This window comes from Panulirus ornatus, chromosome 3 (genome assembly GCF_036320965.1).
Source record: "Panulirus ornatus isolate Po-2019 chromosome 3, ASM3632096v1, whole genome shotgun sequence".
NCBI classification, from domain to species: domain Eukaryota; kingdom Metazoa; phylum Arthropoda; class Malacostraca; order Decapoda; family Palinuridae; genus Panulirus; species Panulirus ornatus.
This window is the reverse complement of record NC_092226.1, coordinates 3558014-3584017: the sequence shown is the minus strand read 5'-3', so window position 1 is coordinate 3584017 and position 26004 is coordinate 3558014. Positions and strand designations below refer to the sequence as shown.

The 26004-nt window shown below is 50.3% G+C and overlaps 1 protein-coding gene across 4 annotated transcripts in view; it reads left to right on the top strand.

Moving 5' to 3' along the window:
- The window catches only part of LOC139760062 (WSCD family member AAEL009094-like), a 234698-nt gene that overhangs the window by 140579 nt on the left and 68115 nt on the right, over positions 1-26004 (top strand). Inside the window, exon 2 of one of the 4 annotated variants that reach the window (XM_071682859.1) lies at positions 19180-19213. The exons of 2 other annotated variants lie outside the window; for them this stretch is intronic. The gene's annotated coding sequence lies outside the window, so the exon portion shown is untranslated. Of the gene's footprint in view, positions 1-7430; positions 7734-19179; positions 19214-26004 lie in introns of those variants that run through there. One more of the 4 variants, XM_071682849.1, reaches the window with a different exon arrangement.

The following is a 26004-nucleotide window of genomic DNA, read 5'->3' as shown; positions in this document are numbered from 1 at the left end:
GTGTAGGTGGTAGGTGTAGGCAGGTCAGTAAGGTTCGCCTGAACCTTTAAAAATACGCGGACATGTACTCCCTCCCACCCCCACCCCCTCCCACCAGCCAGGCAGCACCTGATACGTTAAAGCCGACGGCCCACCTGCCTGGCCACCTGTCCCACCACCACCTGCCTGGCCACCTGTCCCACCACCACCTGCCTGGCCACCTGTCCCACCACCACCTGCCTGGCCACCTGTCCCACCACCACCTGCCTGGCCACCTGTCCCACCACCACCTGCCTGGCCACCTGTCCCACCACCACCTGCCTGGCCACCTGTCCCACCACCACCTGCCTGGCCACCTGTCCCACCACCACCTGCCTGGCCACCTATCCCACCACCACCTGCCTGGCCACCTGTCCCACCACCACCTGCCTGGCCACTTGTCCCACCACCACCTGCCTGGCCACCTGTCCCACCACCACCTGCCTGGCCACCTGTCCCACCACCACCTGCCTGGCCACCTGTCCCACCACCACCTGCCTGGCCACCTGTCCCACCACCACCTGCCTGGCCACCTGTCCCACCACCACCTGCATGGCCACCTGTCCTACCACCACCTGCCTGGCCACCTGTCCCACCACCACCTGCCTGGCCACCTGTCCCACCACCACCTGCCTGGCCACCTGTCCCACCACCACCTGCATGGCCACCTGTCCTACCACCACCTGCCTGGCTACCTGTCCTACCACCACCTGCTTGAGCTGACCACCTATCCCACCTTCACCTGTCTAATCATCTGTCCTACCACCACCTGCCTGGCCTGGACACCACCACCTGCCTGGCGGTGGTGGTGGCCTGTGAGCCTCGTAAACCATCTGCTTCATTATGGCTGAGTCATGATTGTGGCCAGTCATCCCTGACCTTCTGACATTATTACCTCATGAGACAGTAAGTTGTGGCCCCAGGCTGGCCCCAACCTGGCCAACCTCACAACCAACAACAACCAGCTCGGGTTGTGACCTGGTCACTCCTCCCTTCTACAACCTACCGAGGCCAAGTCTTGTTATAACCCTCCAGCTTAACTACCACACTGGGCTGGTGAAATGTTATATATATATATATATATATATATATATATATATATATATATATATATATATATATATATATATATATATATATATATTTTTTTTTTTTTCTTTCTTTCTTTTAAACTATTCGCCATTTCCCGCGCCAGCGAGGTAGCGCTAAGAACAGAGGACTGGGCCTTTTTTGGAATATCCTCAACTGGCCCCCTCTGTTCCTTCTTTTGGAAAATTTAAAAAAAAAAAAACGAGAGGGGAGGATTTCCAGCCCCCCGCTCCCTCCCCTTTTAGTCGCCTTCTACGACACGCAGGGAATACGTGGGAAGTATTCTTAATCCCATATATATATATATATCTTGACCGATTTATAATTGTAGTTGGTGTGGGAGGTGGTGAGGACAGAGCTGACCACATACGACACAAAGAACCAAGTGATGCACACTGATGCTTCCTTTACGACCCTGCGGGTCGGGGCGGGCCGGGCCGGGCTGGGTCGGGTCGGGTCGGGGCGGGCCGGTCCGGGCTGGGTCGGGTCGGGCCGGGCTGGGTCGGGTCGGGTCGGGCCAGGCCGGGTCGGGTCGGGCCGGGCCGGGTTGGATCTGAAGTGATGACGTCAGTCTTCATATCTGAAGCAGGAGGTCCTTCCTCTCCCCGTGTGAGGGTCTTCCTCACTGCCCCTCCCCTCTGCCTGAGTGAGGTCTCCCGCGGGCCAGACACGTGGTCCTCGAGACGTGTGACCCGGGAACACTGGCCACACCCACCACGGGGGGGTGTATGGACGGTGCTGGGCAAACAGCGGACCTCGTGAAGTTAATTACACCCACGAAACTTTCCCGTGGACGGTGAGGGAGTGGCGACCACGACCCAGCCAGCACAGCCTCACCCCTGCTACCCTCCCTCACCAGGTGACTCCAGTGTGAGCCATACCCGTAGCCTTCCTTAATACAGCCACACCACCACCACCACCACACCACCACCGTCACCACACTCACCACCCAGTACTGTACACGTACGAGAAGTGTGCCATACCTGCAGCTGTGAAGGTCATGAACCATCATGAACAAGTTCAGCCAACTAAGTTGACCCATAATTATGTGTATGTCAACTACTGTATTGCTGTAACACAACCAACGTAACAATATTCGCCACTTGATGTTGAATATTCGTCACTTAATGTTGACCATTAGATACATAATATGTTAATACAGTATTACTGTACTTCAAAAATGTAACTTTACATCATGTAATGTTGACCATTACATACATAATGTAAGTCAAGCCAGTATTACAGCAGTTCAGCCAATATGTAACTTTACATCACGTGATGACCACTAAATGTATAATGTAGAAACCATAGAATTTGTCATGTAAAACTTCCTGTGTTATGTACGCACACGTCACTCATGTGCTGATCCAGGTGGTACAAGGACGTGGCCCAAACTTCAAGATCTTTTGTAATTAATTAACTAGTTATTATTATTATTATTATTATTATTATTATTATTATTATTATTATTATTATTATTATTATTATTATTACTATGACTCACTATTTCAATAACTTCTCATTTGTATAGTTCCTTACCAATGGTTGCCGGAAATTTGATGAACCTTTATCTATTTATATATTTATTTATTCATTATTCATTCATTTACACGTGTGTGTGAGAACAGTGAACAGTTCCTGGAGAGATGATGGGCCGGAACCAGCCGAGGACAGTACGTGGAATGAAGCAAGAAACTTATTGTGAGCACACGTGGAGCACTGTGCTGGTGTGGGGCACGGAGGACGTGGTTGTGAGCACACGTGGAGCACTGTGCTGGTGTGGGGCACGGAGGACGTGGTTGTGAGCACACGTGGAGCACTGTGCTGGTGTGGGGCACGGAGGACGTGGTTGTGAGCACACGTGGAGCACTGTGCTGGTGTGGGGCACGGAGGACGTGGTTGTGAGCACACGTGGAGCACTGTGCTGGTGTGGGGCACGGAGGACGTGGTTGTGAGCACACGTGGAGCACTGTGCTGGTGTGGGGCACGGATGACGTGGTTGTGAGCACACGTGGAGCACTGTGCTGGTGTGGGGCACGGAGGACGTGGTTGTGAGCACACGTGGAGCACTGTGCTGGTGTGGGGCACGGAGGACGTGGTTGTGAGCACACGTGGAGCACTGTGCTGGTGTGGGGCACGGAGGACGTGGTTGTGAGCACACGTGGAGCACTGTGCTGGTGTGGGGCACGGATGACGTGGTTCATGCACACAACATACTGAGATTTAAGAGGTTGTAATACAGTAGGGAAGGTTGAAGATATGGAGCCTCACGAGGGTAAACTGCCCTCTCCGTACAGCACACACACACACACACACACACACACACACACACACACACACACACACACACACACACGGGTGTCCCACATCACCATCACCACCAATAGTAACATCTCCAACATCACCACCATCATCACCAACACCTGTAATATAACCTCCACCTTCTCCACCACCATCAGTCATAGCATCTCCACCATCATCCACACACCCCCTCCCCCACCATCATCCACCCCCCCTCCCCCACCATCATCCACACCCCCTCCCCCACCATCATCCACACCCCCTCCCCCACCATCATCCACACCCCCTCCCCCACCATCATCCACACCCCCTCCCCCACCATCATCCACACCCCCCCTCCCCCACCATCATCCACACACCCCCTCCCCCACCATCATCCACACACCCCCCTCCCCCACCATCATCCACCCCCTCCCCCACCATCATCCACACCCCCTCCCCCACCATCATCCACACCCCCTCCCCACCATCATCCACACCCCCTCCCCACCATCATCCACACCCCCTCCCCACCATCATCCACACCCCCTCCCCACCATCATCCACACACCCCCTCCCCCACCATCATCCACACACCCCCCCTCCCCCACCATCATCCACACCCCCTCCCCCACCATCATCCACACCCCCTCCCCCACCATCATCCACACCCCCTCCCCCACCATCATCCACACCCCCTCCCCCACCATCATCCACCCCCCCTTCCCCACCATCATCCACACCCCCTCCCCACCATCATCCACACCCCCTCCCCACCATCATCCACACCCCCCTCCCCCACCATCATCCACCACCCCCCCTTCCCCCAGCACCAGAGATTAGTGAGCAGGTGTGAGTTGTCGCCTCATAAAGCAGGTCTCCCGCCTCATTACCACCTGGAAGACATCATCAGTAACCACCTCACAGTGAGGCGTGAGGCCTGGCCCCCTCCTCCCTCACACTACACTTTTATTACTTGTCTTCTCCTCTGAGAGAGAGGGACAGGCAGACTGTTTTCTATCTCGAGCAGTTTTATTACTGGTGTCTCCCCTGTAGAGAGGGGAAACACCGTTTTCTTTTTTCGATTTTATCGCTTTATTTCTCGAGTTATATTGCAGCAGGAGCACACGCGTCGTTTTCTGTCTCTTCGGGTTTTATTACCGTACTTGCGTCGCCGCTACGGCGGCAAGCCACGCATATCGTTTTCTTTACCTCCGTTTTCCTCACGTCCTCCCGTGGGCCGGTGGTGTCCCTCGTGCCACGAGGCCGAGGTGAGGGTAGTCAACTGTCCAGTTGGCAGTAAGGGGGGGGGGGGGGGGTCGAGCCGGACACCTATCGCATGGAACATGGCGGCATGGCTGTTGAATCGTGGAAATCTCGTGTCCACGTCACTGTGACCATGTCGGTGGGTCTGGCATTAACCAGCAATTTTGCAGTTAACCCCACACGAGGACCATGATGCTGACCTAGGATATGATAGCTTGACCTTTGACCTGACCCCATGAAGGTTGAGGTCACGTGCCAGGCAGTGGTCGTTACGTGCGGTTCCTTGATCAAGCTTGAGCGTCAGGGGTAGTTAACAAGCGCTAAGCGTTTCCTCCCGGGTCATAATATCAGCTTTGACCTTAGCTAAGTCTAGCGTCAGGAGGCTGCACACGTCAGTGTCAGGAGGCTGCACACGTCAGTGTCAGGAGGCTGCACACGTCAGTGTCAGGAGGCTGCAAACGTCAGCGTCAGGAGGCTGCACACGTCAACGTCAGGAGGCTGCACACGCCAGCGTCAGGAGGCTGCACACGTCAGTGTCAGGAGGCTGCACACGTCAACGTCAGGAGGCTGCACACGCCAGCGTCAGGAGGCTGCACACGTCAGTGTCAGGAGGCTGCACACGTCAGTGTCAGGAGGCTGCACACGTCAGTGTCAGGAGGCTGCACACGTCAGCGTCAGGAGGCTGCACACGTCAGTGTCAGGAGGCTGCACACGTCAGCGTCAGGAGGCTGCACACGTCAGTGTCAGGAGGCTGCACACGTCAGCGTCAGGAGGCTGCACACGTCAGCGTCAGGAGGCTGCACACGTCAGTGTCAGGAGGCTGCACACGTCAGCGTCAGGAGGCTGCACACGTCAGTGTCAGGAGGCTGCACACGTCAGCGTCAGGAGGCTACACACGTCAGCGTCATTAGAGCACAACATTGTCAGGTGAGCAGCCATGATGCAGAGACGTGTGAACACACGACGAACGCTCGGACAACCAGCTAGGGGAAGTGACTGGCTGATCACTGATCACCAGGCTGTTCATAGTGATCAGCAGGCTGGTCATAGTTTGGAGTGGAATAATTAGTCGTTTAAAGACGTGGTATTCTAGAAATTAACATCACATTAATGCCATTAGTTGATGTTGCCGGGCTCGTTCGGGCGCCTCGCACAGCGGTAATGGCCGACCAAATTGTGGCGGGAATGGAACGCATCATGATGGCGCGGGGGTGCATTTGGGAGGGCCAGTAGCGCGGTGATGGGACTCCGGTTTAATGAATCAGTCCCTCAGATGGGTAACTGGTGGTTGGTAGTGCATTGGTAATTAAGGAGTAGGAGAGACGACTTTCACAGGTAATTACCGTTGTATCAGGTTCCATGACCAGGAAGTAGTTAGCACCTGGGGGGGTGGGGGTGGGGGGGTGTCTTGTGCGGGGTCCCACTCACAGTGCGTCGGTGATGCGCTTCGTGCCGGAATTTCTATCTGAATTAATTTCAGAAGTTTTTCGATTCAGTAAATGATTTTATATTTATTTACAGAGAGAGGCATATGTAAATACTGATGATCACGTTGCGAAAATATTCATGTATGATTAAAACTTACTGAAAAGAAACCTGAAAATAGAATTTTTGAATGTTGATGTGGGGAGATGACCATAATGTTTTCTCGTCTTTCATTCATCTTTTGTTTATAGTAATAGTTTCTACCATGTTGATCTTGGATCTGAACTTCCTCTTTTCCCATATCCATATTTTCCTGCCACTCCCCAGCCCGTCTCCTCTCCTAGGCTGTGTTGTGTAAACTGGTAGATAGATATGATTGTAGGAGTGACTCAGTGTAGGTAGCTTGCGCCGATAGATGTTCGGATAACATTTGTATGTATATTTTTTTTATGGATTAAATATGAAATTAAAGAATTGACGCTGTTGATATCAACATGTTAAATGCGAACTGAGGGTAAATGTATTATGTAAAAAGTCATTTAGCACAGCAAAGACGTCCGGGTGTTGAGTGAAAAGGAGACACGGTGCTGACGCACACACATGACCCTCGCTATCCTGGCTCACAACGACGCTGGCGTACACTCGTGCGGTGCAACGTGGCGGAACCCCTGCAACGTTTGACGTTATTTACCTTCATTTGCTGGTCATAAAATGTTAGTTATTACTGGTGACGTCAGAGGCTGGAATGTTTGGTCGTCATCTAGCGGAGGTATGTTGACTGGCAGAAATGGCTTCCACTGGCGTCCCTGGAAATTAAATAGTTCCTTCCTGGCGATGTTTAGCGTCGTTCTGTGGACATTTCACATACGTTTTGGTAATTTATGCATTAGCGTCATTGATCGTACTGCGTAGCATTGTATCCACTTTCACTGTGCTCAGAAAATGTATCGAAACAAGAACAAATTTGTTTCCCTAACGATCGGCGTCACTGATGTAAAACACACAAAGGAACGAGCCACGTCAACGGGCGGGCCCAGCTGGCGGTCATGATAATATAACCGACGGAAAATCCTCCAACAAATTGTTGTTCTCAAGACCATATCACAGAAAATCGTTGTTTACACTTTAATTGTTACAAGTCTCAGCAACATATGATTATATGTTTGAACAACTCTAAACTATATGATTTAACCTGTAATTAAGCTAAAAACTTTGTAAACCGACGATATAAATGAATGTAGTAATCAATAGAAGACAGTCTGCTATCCAAACCCTAGTGTATTGTGGAAGAGTTAACGATCACCCGACCACCAGAGGGCCAGAGCGTTATATTCCACCAGAGCGTCAGTGCACAAGAATGGTTCAGTGTCCTGTCTTATTATTATGAGAATTCGGATGAAAACAGTTCCCCAGAGGCCTGGAGTAGAGGTAGTGAGGTGTTTCTTGTCGAAATGTTGAGTTTGTGTGAATCAGTTCGTGGCTGTATATTCTCCCCAGACGCATATGACACTTTACCACCCCACATACTACGTCGTGAGCCAGACCTAACAGCTATCCGCCAGACTTAGTGGGAAAATTGAGACAATATCTTACAGCGAGACGTTGGTGAGTTAGCAACGAGGAATTCGACGTCATCAGGAATGCCATCACATGAGGTAAGTTATCACAGGTTTACCCTGGGTTATTACTGGGGTCACTGGCAGGGAGAGGTTTATGTCTTGGGACACTGTGGGATCCATGTGTCTCATCCTTCGTTAAACTGTACAGTGTTTACTTCGTTTTGGTGTGTACTGCCATCACGCTTCATGTTGTGACGTTTCAGATGCGGTGGGGTTGCGCATGCGCACGCGTGTCTGCTCCTCCGTCTCTCACCCCTGCCTTCCATTCCCCTTCCCCATTAGCGCAGCGGTGCCACTCTCTAGTATGAGGTCGTGACCTTTGTCCTGACCCTTAAGGCATCGTCCCTAAAGGTCCTACCGTTGTGCTGCAGTCCTCACCCTGGCTGGCCATGCAGGGAATTATGCTTCACAATAATGGCACTGTTTTGACCCTCACAGGAGCCAGGCAGTCTGGTGATGGCCAGTGTATATTGTTCGTTGTGCCACACGGGATCCAGTGAGTCTGACTGGTGCTTCATGGGAGGACTACCACATGCTTCACTTTCGTGCTCGAGACTAGTGAAGCAGTGTTGCTGAGTGGTCCTTGATGGCCAGGGGTTCGAGACAAGTGAAGCACTCGTCCTGGATGGCCCAGGGTTCGAGTGAAGTGAAGCACTGCTCCTGGGGTTCAAGTGAAGCAGTGTGGCCCGCTCCAACACCACCTGCATCTTGCATGAGGACGGGGAGGGGAGCCGCCGGGTAATCAAAACAAACGAATATGGTCAAGTGGAGGATAAATGTGCCACTCCTGGCCGGCGGGACGCCCCAGGTGGGGAGGACGGGCCACTGCTGGTACAGATCCAGTGGTCGTCAGGTGCAGGCAGGTGTGTGGGGCAGAGCGGCAGCTGCAACACTGGCTACAACTCTGACTACTGGCAGGAGGGAGTGGAGGTCTGGCCAGACGAGAGTTGGTGGGAGCAGCGGGGCGAATACCTGGTGCGCTGGGAGTGAGAGGCGAGGCAGGAGGGTGATACAGATGGGAAGGGGAGCGGTGGAGGAAAGGGTGGGGTGAGGGCAGCTCCAGGGGCCGCGCTGCTTCATGATGGGGTGCGCGGGGAGCCACCTGAACACTGGGGAGATGATGGCACACACACACACACACACACACACACACACACACACACACACACACACACACGGGGAAGGGTCGAGGATAAAGAGAGGCAGCCACCGTCCTGCTCTGCGTTGATCACCTCTCCTGTGGTGAAGCAACAGCCATCCACCACAGACTCCCCTCACCTGGACACCACCTGCCTTCCAGCCTACCTTCCAGCCCCACCGGGACACCACCTGCCCCCAGCCTTAACTTTCCAGCCCCAACTGGGGACACCACCTGCCTCCCAGCCTACCTTCAGCCCCACCTGGACACCAACAGTCACTCCCAGCCTAAATCAGCTCCACCTGGACACACCTGCTCCAGCCTACCTTCAGCCCCACCCTGGCACCACCTGCTCCCAACCTACCTTCCGAGCCCCACCCTGGGGACACACCTGCATCCCACCCCTACCTTCCAGCCCACATGGACACACCTGCCTCTCAACCTTACTTCCCAGCCCCCTCCTGGACACACCTGCCCTCCCAGCCTTCCTTCCAGCCCCACCTTGGACACCACCTGCCTCCCAACCTACCTTTTCCAGACCCACCTGACACCACTGCCTCCCCAGCTACCTACCAGCCCCACCTGGACACCACCTGCCTCCCAACCTACCTTCCAGCCCCACCTGGACACCACCTGCCTCCCAACCTACCTTCCAGCCCCACCTGGACACCACCTGCCTCCCAACCTACCTTCTAGCCCCACCTGGACACCACCTGCCTTCCAAACTACCTTCCAGCCCCACCTGGACACCACCTGCCTCCCAGCCTACCTTCCAGCTCCACCTGGACACCACCTGCCTCCCAGCCTACCTTCCAGCCCCACCTGGACACCACCTACCTCCCAGCCTACCTTCCAGCCCCACCTGGACACCACCTGCCTCCCAACCTACCTTCCAGCCCCACCTGGACACCACCTACCTCCCAGCCTACCTTCCAGCCCCACCTGGACACCACTTGCCTCCCAACCTACCTTCCAGCCCCACCTGGACACCACCTGCCTCCCAACCTACCTTCCAGCTCCACCTGGACACTACCTGCCTCCCAGCCTACCTTCCAGCTCCACCTGGACACCACCTGCCTCCCAGCCTACCTTCCAGCTCCACCTGGACACCACCTGCCTCCCAGCCTACCTTCCAGCCCCACCTGGACACCACCTACCTCCCAGCCTACCTTCCAGCCCCACCTGGACACCACCTGCCTCCCAGCCTACCTTCCAGCCCCACCTGGACACCACCTGCCTCCCAACCTACCTTCCAGCCCCACCTGGACACCACCTGCCTCCCAGCCTACCTTCCAGCTCCACCTGGACACCACCTGCCTCCCAGCCTACCTTCCAGCTCCACCTGGACACCACCTGCCTCCCAACCTACCTTCCAGCCCCACCTGGACACCACCTACCTCCCAGCCTACCTTCCAGCCCCACCTGGACACCACCTGCCTCCCAGCCTACCTTCCAGCCCCACCTGGACACCACCTGCCTCCCAACCTACCTTCCAGCCCCACCTGGACACCACCTGCCTCCCAACCTACCTTCCAGCCCCACCTGGACACCACCTACCTGCCAGCCTACCTTCCAGCCCCACCTGGACACCACCTGCCTCCCAGCCTACCTTCCAGCCCCACCTGGACACCACCTGCCTCCCAGCCTACCTTCCAGCCCCACCTGGACACCACCTACCTCCCAGCCTACCTTCCAGCCCCACCTGGACACCACCTGCCTCCCAGCCTACCTTCCAGCCCCACCTGGACACCACCTACCTCCCAGGCCGGCCCCCACTGACGTGCAGTACTGCCAACGTTCACCAGAGGTCGTCCGTCACCTGAACCATTCACGCGTCTCTAGTCTTTCTTCATTGGCTCTCCTCACCACTCACATTATTATTATTATTATTATTATTATTATTATTATTATTATTATTATTATTATTATCATTACTGTTATTATTATTACAATAATAATTATTATCATACACCCGTACCATTGACCTTATCCTGACGCAGGCAGGGGTCGTCCACCTCCCCTCCCAGCTCCCGGTGGGAAAGGTACACGTGTGGTACAGATGGCACACCTCCTCCAGCCCTAAACGAGTGTGCCTCTGGTTTACCCCCGAGTTTTGCTCGCCTATTTCGCCTCTGTTTAAGACCCCAGACTTCCCCTGCCGCTCGGAAGACCGCCGTGGTGCAGCTCATCCAGACGTAAAGAGACCGCTTGAACCCTCTCACCCTCACCTCTGCCATCTCTAGTGTTGGAAACTCTCCCAAAGTCTCACTTGTTCTACCACTTAGAATCCCGTCCCCTCCCATCTGGGCACCAGTGCGGCTATCACAGTGCCAGGTCACCTAGTGGTCCCTCCCATGTTGCTCTCCTCTGGTCATCACTGGGATTTTCGTGAGACTTGTGTGGTAGTATCGCTCGATGTCGAAGCGTTTAACAGGTGTGACGTAAGTCATTGCTTTATAAATTCTGTTTAGTTTTTCCGCTTCCCTTTGTTCCCCAGGACACAACTGCCTCTCCGGCCGGTCCAGTGCAGTAGTCGTGGATGGGGCGACCTTCCACTCCTATCCTACAATAGCGGTCTCCCTCTGGGTTCCGTCCTGTCACCTACGCTCTTTCTTAACATGATAAATGATCTTCTGTTCTTACTCAGTTCACTCTTATGCTGATAATTCCACTTTACATACTTTACCTCACTTTCTCCTTCATCCCCTTATCTTCGCCTCGTTCTATTCTCCTACTGAGAATGTTTTCCGTCTCAGGTCGGACCTGTGCAAACTCTTTCAATGGAGAGGCGGTAACCTGGTTGAATTCGTTGGTGCTAAAACGTATTCCCTCCAATATCTCTTTTCTTAACGTCACTCGTTCCCCCTCAGTTTAGTTTCTAAACTTTTCCCTCCAGTCAACCAATGAGACTCTCGTGGATTTACAATTGTGTAAGAGTTATTAAGGAGACAAACTCTTCGCCAGCCACTATGAGCGTTGTGTTCCAGTGTAGGGATGAGGAAACCTTCATCAAACTGGTCACACGTAGCATTCGTCCAAACTTAAGATATGTGTCTCGAGTTTGGTCACAAAAATTAAGAAGGATAAAGAAGTGATAAAGTGCAGAGGAGAACAGCAAAGATGGAACCAGGATTAAGAAAGCTGACCTACATTTGAAGTTACAGGCCATAGATTTGTCCACCTCAGAAGACAGAAGAGTAAAAAGTGACTTGATCACAATCATTAAGTCTTTATTCTCGTTTGCTTGTGTCAACAGTGAACAGTTCTCCGTCGGATGGGAGGATAACACAAGCAGAGGACATTACGTGAGCCAGAAATTGGTTAGAAAGAATGAGGAAAATACTTCAGTAGGATGAGAGCGGTGGTTGATAGATGGTATACATTGTGTTATGAGAAACTGAATGTGGACAACACACACGAGTTTTAAAAGTCATATGATAGTAGAGGTGGGGGATCACGTGTGTAGAATCTCTCTCTCTCTCTCTCTCTCTCTCTCTCTCTCTCTCTCTCTCTCTCTCTCTCTCTCTCTCTCTCTCTCTCTCTCTCTCTCTCTCCCCGTACAGCACAGTGTTCCTGCACCGTGCAGACAGGAGTCATAAGCAGTGACCTGTGTGTGTGGCAGTGGCCGTGTTGACTCTTCGATGATATTAATGATATTCAGACTTTAATTAGATTGTCGGGTCACAGTTGATGACGTGGCGTTGTGTTACCCCAGGCCTACTGCTCACACACACACACACACACACACACACACACACACACACACACACACACACACACACACACACACACATCACTGAGGTTGAATGGGGAGGAGGTCTTAGCAAGTAGTGAGATATCTAGAAAGCCATTAAGAGAATTTGAAAGGGTCTGGACCCACACGAGGCTCACGTTCTAATGAAATTTCACCATACGTGCCGATGGTGTTAGCAGATATGCTAAATAAACCTCTCCAGGATGCCACTGGAGAGAGACATGATGCCAAGGGAATGGAAAATAGCAAACGTCATACATGTTATATATGGTCTGTGAGGTTCTGGAGAAGATACTTAGAAAATAAGTGAATGCTTTTCTGTAGAGGATGAATTAATTGTCTAAGTAGGAGACAGCATGGTTTAAGGCAAAGGTCATGTGTGATGAACTTCTTGGATTTCTACGAGAGAGTGAGCTCTGTCGGACACAAAAGGGAATCGTGGGTGGACTGTTTGTATCTGGAATGCCAGGATGAAACTGGGTCGCTAGGCAGGAATGGAGGGGGGAAGGGGGAGGGGGAGGGGATGGGTGGACTCCTTCTCCGATAGCTAAGTGATTGTGTCAGTGGAAGGGAACACAGGACGCATGCCAGATGAACGTTCTTGAAGTGGATGGAGTTCATCAGTGGAGTGCCGCAAGGCTCTGTCCTGGGGCCGGTACCACTTGTGCGTGAGTACCTTGCCAGGAGGGAGGAACTCCTACCTCAATATTTTTGCAGATGATGCAGAGGTCATGAGGGAGGTGTAACGCGAGGAGGATATTACCACCTTACAAAGGGATCTAGACAGACCCTAGTGTTGGTCTGATGCGTGGTGGATGGCGTTCAACCCGAGTATATGTAATGAGTTGCAGCAATCTGTTTGTGACTTGAGACCTGGTAGTCAGTATCGCCCCTAACCCTTTACAAGAGTCCCGCCTGAGGAGAATGATTAAGGAAACCAAATGACTAGTAATATAGATTAGAAATGCATTTATATTCATGGATAAGAAACTATTAAGCAAGCTGTTCATGTCATACATAGAGCAGCCAAGATGGTATCAGAATTAAGAGCTGAGTTACGTGGAAAGCTTAGTGGCCTTAGATTTGCCCACTGTGAAAGCAAGAAGAATGAGGGTTTGACCTGACCACAACACTTAAGATGATAAAACATTGATGACGTAGACGGTGATGTAAGAACAACCAGAGGACATAACATGAAGTTGTTAGAGAGGATGTAAAAGAAAGTACTTTTATGGTATCAATGAAATAAGATGAATGAGGATGTTGTAATGTCTGAGAATGTTGAAGATATGAGGCTTCACGAGTGTAAAACTCCCTCCCTGCACACAGTACACATAAGCAGTCACATGCCCATGATAGAGTGCATCACACAGGTGCACTGTTGTGTTGTGATCAGCATCACACAGGTGCACTGTTGTGTTGTGATCAACATCACACAGGTACACTGTTGTGTTGTGATCAGCATCACACAGGTGCACTGTTGTGTTGTGATCAGCATCACACAGGTGCACTGTTGTGTCGTGATCAGCATCACACAGGTGCACTGTTGTGTTGTGGTCATCTATATTCTGGTAATGTAGATAGTATATTGTGGTGACGGTGGTGGTTTGGTCTGGATAAAGTAATAACAAGTTGTAGCATCCTGTCCTCCGCTGTGTGTTGTAGACATATAACCTGTGGTCATTATTAACTGTGAGCAACACCTAGAGTGTGAGAATGTTTGCCGCTGTGTTAACAAATGTGAATTATATATACACCAGCTCATCTGATGATGATGATAATGATATGTGGGGTTTGATTAGCAATTATAGTAGTATTGCTTCACGCAAGATTAATCAACGGTAAAATGGGTATGAACAGCAAAATGTCAGCTGCTCAGGTAATGGACATTGTGTCATTTTTCCCATTTATTATAATGTTATCAAGTTGAGTATGATGTTGTTATGAGTATGATGGCGTTGTGAGTATGATGTTGTTATGAGTATGATGGCGTTGTGAGCATGATGGCGTTGTGAGTATGATGATGTTATGAGTATGATGGCGTTGTGAGTATGATGTTGTTATGAGTATGATGGCGTTGTGAGTATGATGGCGTTGTGAGCATGATGGCGTTGTGACCATGATGGCGTTGTGACCATGATGGCGTTGTGAGTATGATGGCGTTGTGAGCATGATGGCGTTGTGAACATGATGGCGTTGTGAGTATGATGGCGTTGTGAACATGATGGCGTTGTGAGTATATTCAATAAGCTATTTCAAAGGTCATCTCCAGGATGAAGTAATACTTTAATGATAATGTTTAGCGGTGACATGTTTGTGGTCCTCCCTGCGTACTGAGTGTTGATGCCACTAACACGTCACCGTTATTTACGTCAACAGTCACCACGGAGGGATGACCACAAAAATGCCATCGCTAAACATTTGTCATGAAAATGATCACTTCCATAGATCATGAAAATGATCACCTCCATAGATCATGAAAATGATCACTTCCATAGATCATGAAAATGATCACCTCCATAGATCATGAAAATGATCACTTCCATAGATCATGAAAATGATCACCTCCATAGATCATGAAAATGATCACTTCCATAGATCATGAAAATGATCACCTCCATAGATCATGAAAATGATCACCTCCATAGATCATGAAAATGATCACTTCCATAGATCATGAAAATGATCACCTCCATAGATCATGAAAATGATCACTTCCATAGATCATGAAAATGATCACCTCCATAGATCATGAAAATGATCACTTCCATAGATCATGAAAATGATCACCTCCATAGATCATGAAAATCCCGTTATTTTATACTCCCTCTGCTGATTATGCCACACGTAACGTCATTGAATTTGTCTTAATTGCTAATATTAAGAACTTTAATTTGTCCCCAGGCAATTTTAAACCTTATCTAAGCATTAAGCAAATCATTATGAGAGAATTGACGAAACACAAAGACATAAATAAATGTTGTTCAAGACACACCCAAGCTACCCAGGTCAACCCCCGCCACGTGACCCTCCTTATTCACTCTCCCTTACAAGGGTTACGACCAGACAGCAGACAGTGGTTGGTCTAGAATGACTGGTGTTGTACGGCGGGAACCATGTGTGATGTTGGGATTTAAATAACTGTGTTAAGTACTGGCACCTGATGATGAGGTGGATTGTCTCCACGAAACATGTCGCGCCACATGTATAGAAAAATTACATGTTGAATAGAATTATATGAACTACTGAAGTGCGATTTCACCTTCATATTATCATTATTTTTTTTTTTCCAAAAGAAGGAACCAAGAAGGGGGCCAGGTGAGGATATTCCCTCAAAGGCCCAGTCCTCTGTTCTTAACGCTACCTCGCTAACGCGGGAAATGGTGAATAGTATGAAAGAAATTTTGTATATATATATATATATATATATATATATATATATATATATATATATATATATATATATATATATGTGTGTGTGTGTGTGTGTGTGTGTGTGTGTGTGTGCGCTACCAAGATCCGTGCAGTTCCACACATGGTAATGTGTATCATTGTTCACCTGGATGGACGGAATCAAGACAGTTTCCAGCACTCGCTGTTCTCGGTAATATGACTCCTCGTGAGTGTCTTTGTCTTCACAATGGACTCGTGTGAACCAGAATGTTTCAGTCTTTTCTGAGAGTGTAAACACCGGTGAGCCCCCCCCCCCCCCCACTGCAGTATTGGCCCCTTCCCCAAACCCATTCTCATCCCTCCCCCATCCCCAACCCATCATCCCTGCTTGGATAACGAGCGGCGCTACACCTAGACAGTGTGTGACGCTACACCCAGACTGTGTGACGCTACACCCAGACTGTGTGACGCTACACCCAGACTGTGTGACGCTACACCCAGACTGTGTGACGCTACATACAGACACTGTGACGTCACATACGGACATTGTGCGACGCTACATCCAGAATTTATTTCACAACAAGCTGGGAGTGTTGGCAGCACTGGCAGTGTTAGAAGATTGGCGGGGTTATAGACCAGGTAGTGCATATCTGTGTGTGTTGGCAGTGCTGGAGATGTTGGAATCATGTGGATGTTGGTAGAGCTGGGATGCTGACCAAGTAGTGTAGGTGTTGGTAGAGCTGGGGTGTAGACCAGGTAGTGTGGGTGTTGGTGTTGGTAGAGCTGGGGTGTAGACCAGGTAGTGTGGGTGTTGGTGTTGGTAGAGCTGGGGTGTAGACCAGGTAGTGTGGGTGTTGGTAGAGCTGGGGTGTAGACCTTGGTGTGTTCTGCAGTATTGTTGTCCACTGTTGTGTCGTCAGCCACAACACTGCCATTCTCAAGACGCTGGTGCAGGTGCAGGATTATGGTAATAGTTGGAGTCTCAAGTGAGGGAGGACGAGATGTTGGAGGCAGGCTTAGCAGGAGTCCCACGGTGCTGGGGGAGGCGCAAGAGGTGACGAAGCGTTCCAAAGCAGAGTTGCACGGTTACCGGATCTCGTGGAGCTTCTGTAGCAGAGAGTAGTGGAATATGCCTCGGTCCTGAAATATTGGACAGTTGCCGTTTGTACTTTCTTGCGGGAGGCCGCGGGCGTGACCATATGTCTCACTGTTCAAGCTCCTGCTCTGGACAGGTGGTGGCGATGTTCCACGTGATTCCAGGTGAAGGATGACATGGAGGATGATGCACCACAAAGTCCAACTACAAAGAGAAACATCTCAAGTCACTTGATGGACTGCTGGTGGCTCTGCAGAAGCATCCAAGGTTTGCCTGAGTCAGGTTGTCATGGCAGGAGAGGTCAAGGCACTGGTTAGACGCGGGTGTGTGTGTGTGTGTGTGTGTGTGTGTGTGTGTCAGGCCTGTGTCAGGAGGGCGGTGCCTGGGAGTCGTACATGTCTTCTCATTACTGGGAGACGAGAGGAGGTGGTACACACGCTTGTTGACTGGCGGGAGAACCTTACTGACTGTGTCAGTAAGGTCGATGGTGGCTTCCTGTGTCGGTAAGGTTGAAAGTGCGTCACTCTGAAACCCTAGCTTGAAAGGTCGCCCGGGTCAGTATGCTAGTATGAGGTCAGTGGCGGTTGCTTTGTGCGGTAATTATAGTAGCCACGTGCAAGGTCAGGTCACTTAAAACAGGAGATGTATTGAGGTCACTCGAGAACGGTAGTGTTGCCGTGGCTAACAACTGTACAGCAGGTAAGGTCATGATCCTACTGTAACTAACCCATGTTAGGTCATGGTCCTACTGTAACTAACCCACGTTAGGTCATGATCCTACTGTAACTAACCCATGTTAGGTCATGGTCCTACTGTAACTAACCCATGTTAGGTCATGATCCTACTGTAACTAACCCACGTTAGGTCATGATCCTACTGTAACTAACCCATGTTAGGTCATGATCCTACTGTAACTAACCCATGTTAGGTCGTAGCTTCACCTTACCTTCTCTCTACCTAAGGCTGATCTCGGGCGTTTATCTTGCACCATGGCTGACCAGGGTGTTGGTGGCTGCAGCCCAGGGCACCACCGCCACAGCTCGGCTGATTCTGTACACAATATAAACCTGCCAGGATGGCTAATGGTGGCCCACCATGTTGTTCACGTCAGCCTGGAGGCAAGTGAACACCCTGGGACCTCGTAGCTCTATATCGTCATCTGGGAATGTTGGAGGGACGGTGTCAGTGTTGGAGGGACGGTGTCAGTGTTGGAGGGACGGTGTCATTGTTGGAGGGACGGTGTCAGTGTTGGAGGGACATTGTCAGTGTTGGAGGGACGGTGTCAGTGTTGGAGGGATGGTGTCAGTGTGAGCCAGGCAGACGCTTCCCTCACTCGAGTGTGAAATGATGTTGGTGTGGACGGCGGTGGTGGGGCTGACCTCGCCCGTGGACATCCCGCAGCGCTCCTGGCCGCCCGCCCGCCTCGCTCCGCCCAGGGTGGTGTGACGGATTTTAAATTTTCCCGATACTTTGTTTTTCCACCAGGTCGCTCTGAACCTGAAACGATTTTCGTCCATTTTCCGGTGGAGCGGCCGTTGTCCGCCCGCCTCAGAGGGCGACGGTGTTGCACGGCGTTGTATCAGCTGAGTCAGGAGGCGAGGGTCGGGCTGGGGTTGGGTCGAGGAGCGTCCCTGTTTGGTGTAAACTCTGTAGGATTCATCTGGTGGTTTGCTATGTTGAGGCGAGTGGAGAACCTACATTGGTTCTACTTCCCACTTGGCACCATCGTACATGATCTCACTAAGTGTTGTACTCTACTGATGTTAATGTCATGAGGATGATGTGCGATTTCCAAAGATTTCCTATTAGCCATCACTTCACCGTCTCAGTGAAAGAGTTCACCTCTGGTGTCTCCCCCGTTGGCCATCATGTACTCATCACTGGCGCAGTAGAAGACCTGGTTAATATCCGTGTGTAGCAGCCGCCGAGGCTGATGGACGGGGCTTTTGTGCTGGTTCTGATAACGTCAGCGGTTGAGGAGGGAGGCCCCCCTGCGTCTGGTGTGGTGAGGTAGGGCAGCACACCGCCTGCAGCAGCAGCAGCAGCGGCTGAGTCTTCTCCTACACCACGCTTTACTGACCCGGGCTTGTTCTCTTTACAGGTGAGTCCTCCACGCACCACCTGCCTCACACCAGGTGAGTCCTGTGTCCTGATGTACACCACCTGCTTGACACCAGGTGAGTCCACCGTCTCGATATATTCACCTGCCTACCACTAGGGGAGTACTGTGTCCCGCCACCTGGCTGGGGTCAGGGGCCAGTATGTTGTATAGGTGTGTATTTGAAAGACAACATAGAAAAGCAAGCAACCATGAACCACTGAGTCTTTTTTTTTAGGCCGATTGTGATATTGGAAGAGATGAGAGACATAGAGAATACTGGGGTAAGGAGAGTTAGAAACCAAACACATGACTTATGGAGCAAGATAATTCAGTTAATTTTATACTCAACTAAGACGACATAAATCTTGTCAGTCGTGGTTTTGAAACGAAATATTTAACGCGTCTGTTTTTAAACGTATCTGTTGTCTGACTTTCAACTGCTCTTATATGTAAACCAATCCATTTGTTAACAACCTTGTTGAGAGGAAGAGTAGCTTGTCTCCCTCAAGGTAAACTGTTTACCCACGATGTGTTCACTAGTATGGATGACCATGCTCACCCAGCCTTAAATAGCTGCTAAGATCAAGATTGTCAGTCAGATCACCTCATAACTACCAGATCATCTCATAACCATCAGATCACCTCATAACCCTCAGATCACCTCATAACCACCAGATCACCTCATAACCATCAGATCACCTCATAACCATCAGATCACCTCATAACCCTCAGATCACCTCATAACCATCTCATTCTTAAGCTAAGTGAGTTTAGGTCATCAGATAACACACACACGATGTCAGGGAACCATCTTGGCTGCTCTCCGATGCGTTGTTTTGTCTCTGTCAAGTGAGGTGACAAAACTGGCCACAGTAGTCGTGGTGGCGACCCAACGCTGGGTTATACAGAGTGAGAATTGATGTTTCAAACATGAATTTGAATATTCCACGTACGAAACCTAAAGTATTTGTGGCCTTTCTTGTCTTTTCGTGTTTACTGGCCATGTATATGTGAGACGTTGCCTTTATCGATGCTAAGATATATTAGGCATGTCAGTCAGTCAGTCCGTCAGCTGGTGTACGTCAGGTGGACGCTGCAGACGTTCACTTTCTGTTGTAGATTTATTACCTAAAGTGTAGGTCGTGTATGACTAAGTGTGGGTCGTGTATGACTAAGTGTGGGTCGTGTATGACTAAGTGGGGGTCGTGTATGACTAAGTGTCGGTCGTGTATGACTAAGTGTGGGTCGTGTATGACTAAGTGTGGCTCGTGTATGACTAAGTGTGGGTCGTGTATGACTAAGTGTGGCTCGTGTATCAATATTGATGTCTTGCAACGTCCTCCATTATCAGTGTTATTAACATATGTGAAAAAGGGAGTGGACTCAAAGATTGATCCCTGTGGCACACCACTTGTTACGTCTAACTAGTGTGAGGCGTAACCATTAACCACCACTCCTACTGTACGACCATCCACCAGTTTTTTTTCTAACCTACAATGTACAACACATATATTCCATGTGACTTATTATTTGGTATTAATCTTGACTGCGGGACTTTAGTAAATGCTTTTTGAAAATCTAAATAAATGACATAATCTGCTTTACTTTCATCATACATGTTCATTATATCCTAAAAGACATCAAGCAGATTTGCCCAGGGGAATGAATCCGCCGGAAACCATGTTAGGAATCGTTGTGTGATCAGCAGAAACATCAAAATAATTTACAATGTTGTCTCGAATGATGGTTTTTATATGTTTGTCAACACTGGAGGTCATTAAGTTAATTGGGCGATGATTTCCGGTCAGGGACTAAATACCCTGTTTAAGTACTGGTGTTACGATGGTAAGATCCCAGTCTTCTACAGCTTCCATAAAAGTACTTGGTTACTGGAGCTGAGTGAGTGAGTGATCAAGGACGTGTTTTGCAACTTTTATCATTTCTTCGGTGAAACATCTCCGAGCCTCCGTGCCTGCCGATTTATATAATCAGTATAACATGTAAGTCTTTCTGGTCTTTAGCTGAGGCCATCGTTAACAGTTTCTGTCACTCTCCCTTTCCCTTGTGACGGTACTGAAGCTGTCTCGACCGTGATGAGAGCAACTGTCTTTGGTTCCTGTTTCTCCTCTAACTCCAGCTTGGATGACTCTAACATTCCTTTACCCCCTGATGCTCCTCTTGCTAATCCTATGCTTCTTCCCGTCATCAGTTTTTGGACTGTCCGAAAAGCGCTTCTCTCTCTGTGGACACAAGCAAGGCTTGTGGTCCTGATGGCATCCATCCCCGTATAATATAAGAGTGTGCCTCCGAACTTGCACCTGTGCTTGCTCGTCTGTTCCGTTTGTGTTTAAAAACAAAAACTTTTCCAACTTCTTGGAAGCATGGCTTGGTGCATCCCGCCCCTAAGAAGCGTGCCTGTTCTGACCCCCTTAACTATTGCCCCGTTGCTTTGATATCTACCATTTCCAATGTCTTTGAATCCCTCCTCAACTCCCATATCCCCGATATCTTGAATCTCAAAGTCTTCTCTCTGATCACCAGTATGGCCTCCGTCAGGCGAGATCCACTGGTGATACTTTGTATTACCCTACTAATGTCGGGTCATCATCCCTGAAAGATTTTGGGGAGTCATGTGTAGTTGTCCTTGACATATCCAAAGCTTTTGACAAGATGTGGCATCGGGGTCTCATCTCTAAGCTCCCCTCTTTTGGTTTCCCTCCCTCACTTTGCTCCTTCATACCTAGGTTCCTCTCTGGCCGATCTATCTCCGTGGTTATTGATGGATCAGCCTCCCCCTGTCTCTATGAACAGCGATGTCACTCAAGGTTCTGTCCTGTTTCCTACACTTTTTCATTTTTTTATCGTTGCCTTTATTTCCTCAACATATAACCAAATGTGCTCATACGCTGACTGCTCAACATCCTCCACAGCCTTCAATCCTGCTCCTCCTCCTCTCCCTCGATCTGCATCCCGTCTCAACACAACTTCTCCAGTAAACCCAGACTTGGACAGGGTATCTCAGTGGAGTGGACGAAATCTAGTTAAGTTTAATGACTTAAAGAAAGACACAGTTTCTGCACATGTCTTTATCGAAATTTCCACGCAACTTTACTCTTTCATTTGACGTAACTATAATTCCACCTCTTGACTCACAAGCAGCCAGCTCTCGGGAGCAAAAGTGATAATTATAGAAAAGGGAAAGTGAAGCAACGTTGCAGCGTAGGGCAAGGGAGTCAGTTTTTGAGGTTATCCTGGAAGAACTCACAAGTCGGACCGCTTTCGACTCGACACTGTAAGATAATGATGAAGAGCTAGAACCACCCCAGATGTGAGCAGTACTCCATACAAGGACGGATCAATTCTTTGTATAAACTGAGCAACTGTTGAGAAGAAATTAGGACATCTAAACAGGACACCCAGTTCCTTAGAGGCAGAGTTAGCCATTTCCGTAATGTGTGATTTCCAAAATAGTGTAAATGTTAGTGATACTAAGTATGGTTACTGAGTCAAGAGGTGGAATTACAGAGCCGTCAAAGGAGAGACGAGAGTTGTGGGGAATTTTCGATAGAGAGATGGACAGAGACTCAGTCTTGGAGGTATTAGAATTAACCAGATTTACTTCTGTGTTTGTGATCTACTACATCAAACAGATTTCGTCCACTCCACTGAGATATCCTGTCCAAGTCTGAGCTTATTGGAGAAGTTGTGTTGAGACGAGATGCAGATCAAGGGAGAGAAGGAGGAGCAGGATTCAAGAATAGGGAGGAATGCAGTGTTGAGTCAATATATATATATATATATATATATATATATATATATATATATATATATATATATATATATATATATATATATATATAAGTGTAGCGGAGATTCCCCGGATTATATAGAGTGGAGAAGGACGTGGAGGGCTGGAGGCAGGCAGGTCGGGTCGGACCCTCACGTCGTGTTTGTGTTCCAGGAAGCAAAGTTCTGGAACACAAACAGTGGCACAACGGTCAACACGGCTGAGCCTCATCACAAAGTATGGCCTGGCGAGGGCGTCTCTGTCTCAGTAATTCCACTCAAATTTATACTTCTTAGAAATTGGTGATTTTCCTGCTGGCCAGCTGGATCCTGACCTGGAATATATGGCGAGGCTGGAGGCTGGCTGAGGCCCGAGCATGGAACACCATATATCTGTTTCAACAGTCGGCCATGTTGCTAGTGTTGTGAGGAGGGGAGGGGGGCCTACTGCAGGCAGGGGTCTGGCCGTGTCCTGGGCTGGGTGTAGAGGGTGTCTGGTGACCTGGAGGGGACACACCAGGTCTAGCCGTGTCTTGGGGTAGGTGGAGAGGGTGTCACGGGACGAGGTTGTCGGTGTCCCTAGATTCCTTCTCATGATGTTGTCCAGGGACAGCATGACCCCGTGTGTCCTGCCTCATGACCAGATATGAGTGGGCACGACCCTGGCCAGGGGAGGGTCGCCCGTTGTCAGCCCCTCACCATCATTAATGGAGAAGGTCACCAGGGCAGGTAATGCTCGCCATCAGTGTTGACCTAGACCAACATCGCCTACGTAAGGTCAGGAGGTCATGCGGGCCAGAGTCAGGTCGTTGGTCTGGTCGTGGGAGGAGCGTGGCCTTCCTAACCGCCCTGAATGGTGACTCCATGTTGGGGCAGGCTGGTGGTAAGAGCCCCGTGTTGGGGCTGGATGATGATGAGGGCCCCGTGTAGGGTCAGGCTGGTGGTAAGAGCCCCGTGTAGGGTCAGGCTGGTGGTGTGGGCCCCGTGTAGGGTCAGGCTGGTGGTGACGGCCCCGTGTAGGGTCAGGCTGGTGGTGAGGGCCCCGTGTAGGGTCAGGCTGGTGGTGAGGGCCCCGTGTAGGGTCAGGCTGGTGGTGAGGGCCCCGTGTAGGGTCAGGCTGGTGGTGAGGGCCCCGTGTAGGGTCAGGCTGGTGGTGAGGGCCCCGTGTAGGGTCAGGCTGGTGGTGAGGGCCCCGTGTAGGGTCAGGCTGGTGGTGAGGGCCCCGTGTAGGGTCAGGCTGGTGGTGAGGGCCCCGTGTAGGGTCAGCCTGGTGGTGAGGGCCCCGTGTAGGGTCAGCCTGGTGGTGATTTCTGAACATCACAGTTTTATTTGTCAGTTGTTATGATGCAGACGAAGCGTTACAGCGACAGTTTGCGTGAAGGGTTCCTGGCTCGGGATGGGTGGAGGCCAGTGTAGGACGTACAGTGGGTACAGTACAGTACAGTGGGTACAGCACAGTACAGTGGGTACAGTACATCAACATGGGAGGGTGACAGGTGGGCCCCAGTGGGCCCTCCTCCGTCAGATAGGGAGGAATGGTACTAATGACACGCGTGTCATACAAAAGTATAAATCGAGGCCACATACAACACATCACATATATACAGACATACTCAGTGTGTCATACATATACAGACATACTCAGTGTGTCATACATATACACTGAGTATCACTGGAACAGGATACAGTGTAGTGCAGTGAACTGTTGTTATCATTGATGATAATACAGAGGGTGAAAGATACATCAGGTAGGATACATGTAGGTACAGAATATGGTTGCATTGGGCATGTTGTTAAGTAAGTAATACAAAAAAGGTTAAGGTACACAGGACATGTAGTTACAGAATATTCCCTGTACCAGCGAGTGCTTGATCGCCTCTGATGTCTTCATATCTCTGGGCTTAGCGAGTGTCAGCATGTCTTCAAGGATGTTACCCTCGGCAAAGTGTCACAAAACTCACGAAATGCTAAACCTTGAGTTCTGAAATCACTGATCCGGGACGCTGGCCGACGCTGTGTGTTATGTCTGTGTTCACATGCAGGACAGTGTTGGTACTGGTCGTGACAACATCACATTTTCTGTTGAAGTTCCGGTGCCTTCCATGCTGATGTTTCTATAGCAAACATTGACCTGTTAGTTAGAGAGGTTCCGCCAGGGGGACATCCTCGTGTGTTTGTGATGTTTACTGGTAGTAGCTGCACCAGACGTGCGCCTCTGACGTTTCGGTCATTTCCCTCAGACTTTCGGCCTGTGTTCCTCCCTGACCTCCAGGTGTTTTCCCTAACATTCCCTACACCGTCTCTGACTGGAATCCGTGTGTTCACCTCACGATGGCCAGGTGTGGCGGTCAGGGTGGTGCCCAGGTGTGCTGACCAGGTGTGCTGGCCGGGTATGGTGGCCAGGTGTGGCGGCCAGGGTGGTGGCCAGGTGTGCTGGCCAGGTGTGCTGGCCGGGAGTGCTGGCCAGGTATGGTGGCTAGGTGTGCTGGCCGGGTATGGTGGCTAGGTGTGCTGGCCGAGTGTGGCGGCTAGGTGTGCTAGCCGGGTGTGGTGACCGGGTGTGCTGGCCAAGTGTGGTGGCCAGATGTGCTGGCCGGGTGTGCTAGCCAGGTGTGCTGGCCAGGTGTGCTTGCCGGGTGTGCTGGCCAGGTGTGCTGGCCATCCTGAGTAAGGATTCTTCGACTCCCCAAAGCAGATCGCCAGCTCGGAACTCCTTTTATAATGTGGGGATCCGGGAATCCCCCTGCAATACTCTCTCTCTCTCTCTCTCTCTCTCTCTCTCTCTCTCTCTCTCTCTCTCTCTCTCTCTCTCTCTCTCTCTCTCTCCTAATCCGGATTTGTCATCGGAAAACGACCAGAGACCGTGTATGTGTGTGTGTGTGTGTGTGTGTGTGTGTGTGTGTATGTGTGTGTGTGTGTGTGTGTGTGTGTGTGTGTGCTGCCAGCGCCTCTGCTCGTGGGTAATATTATATATGTTCATGGAATGTATTGTCTATTTGTATCATTTTTCTTCTGTTTATCTTATATATTTATCGTTGT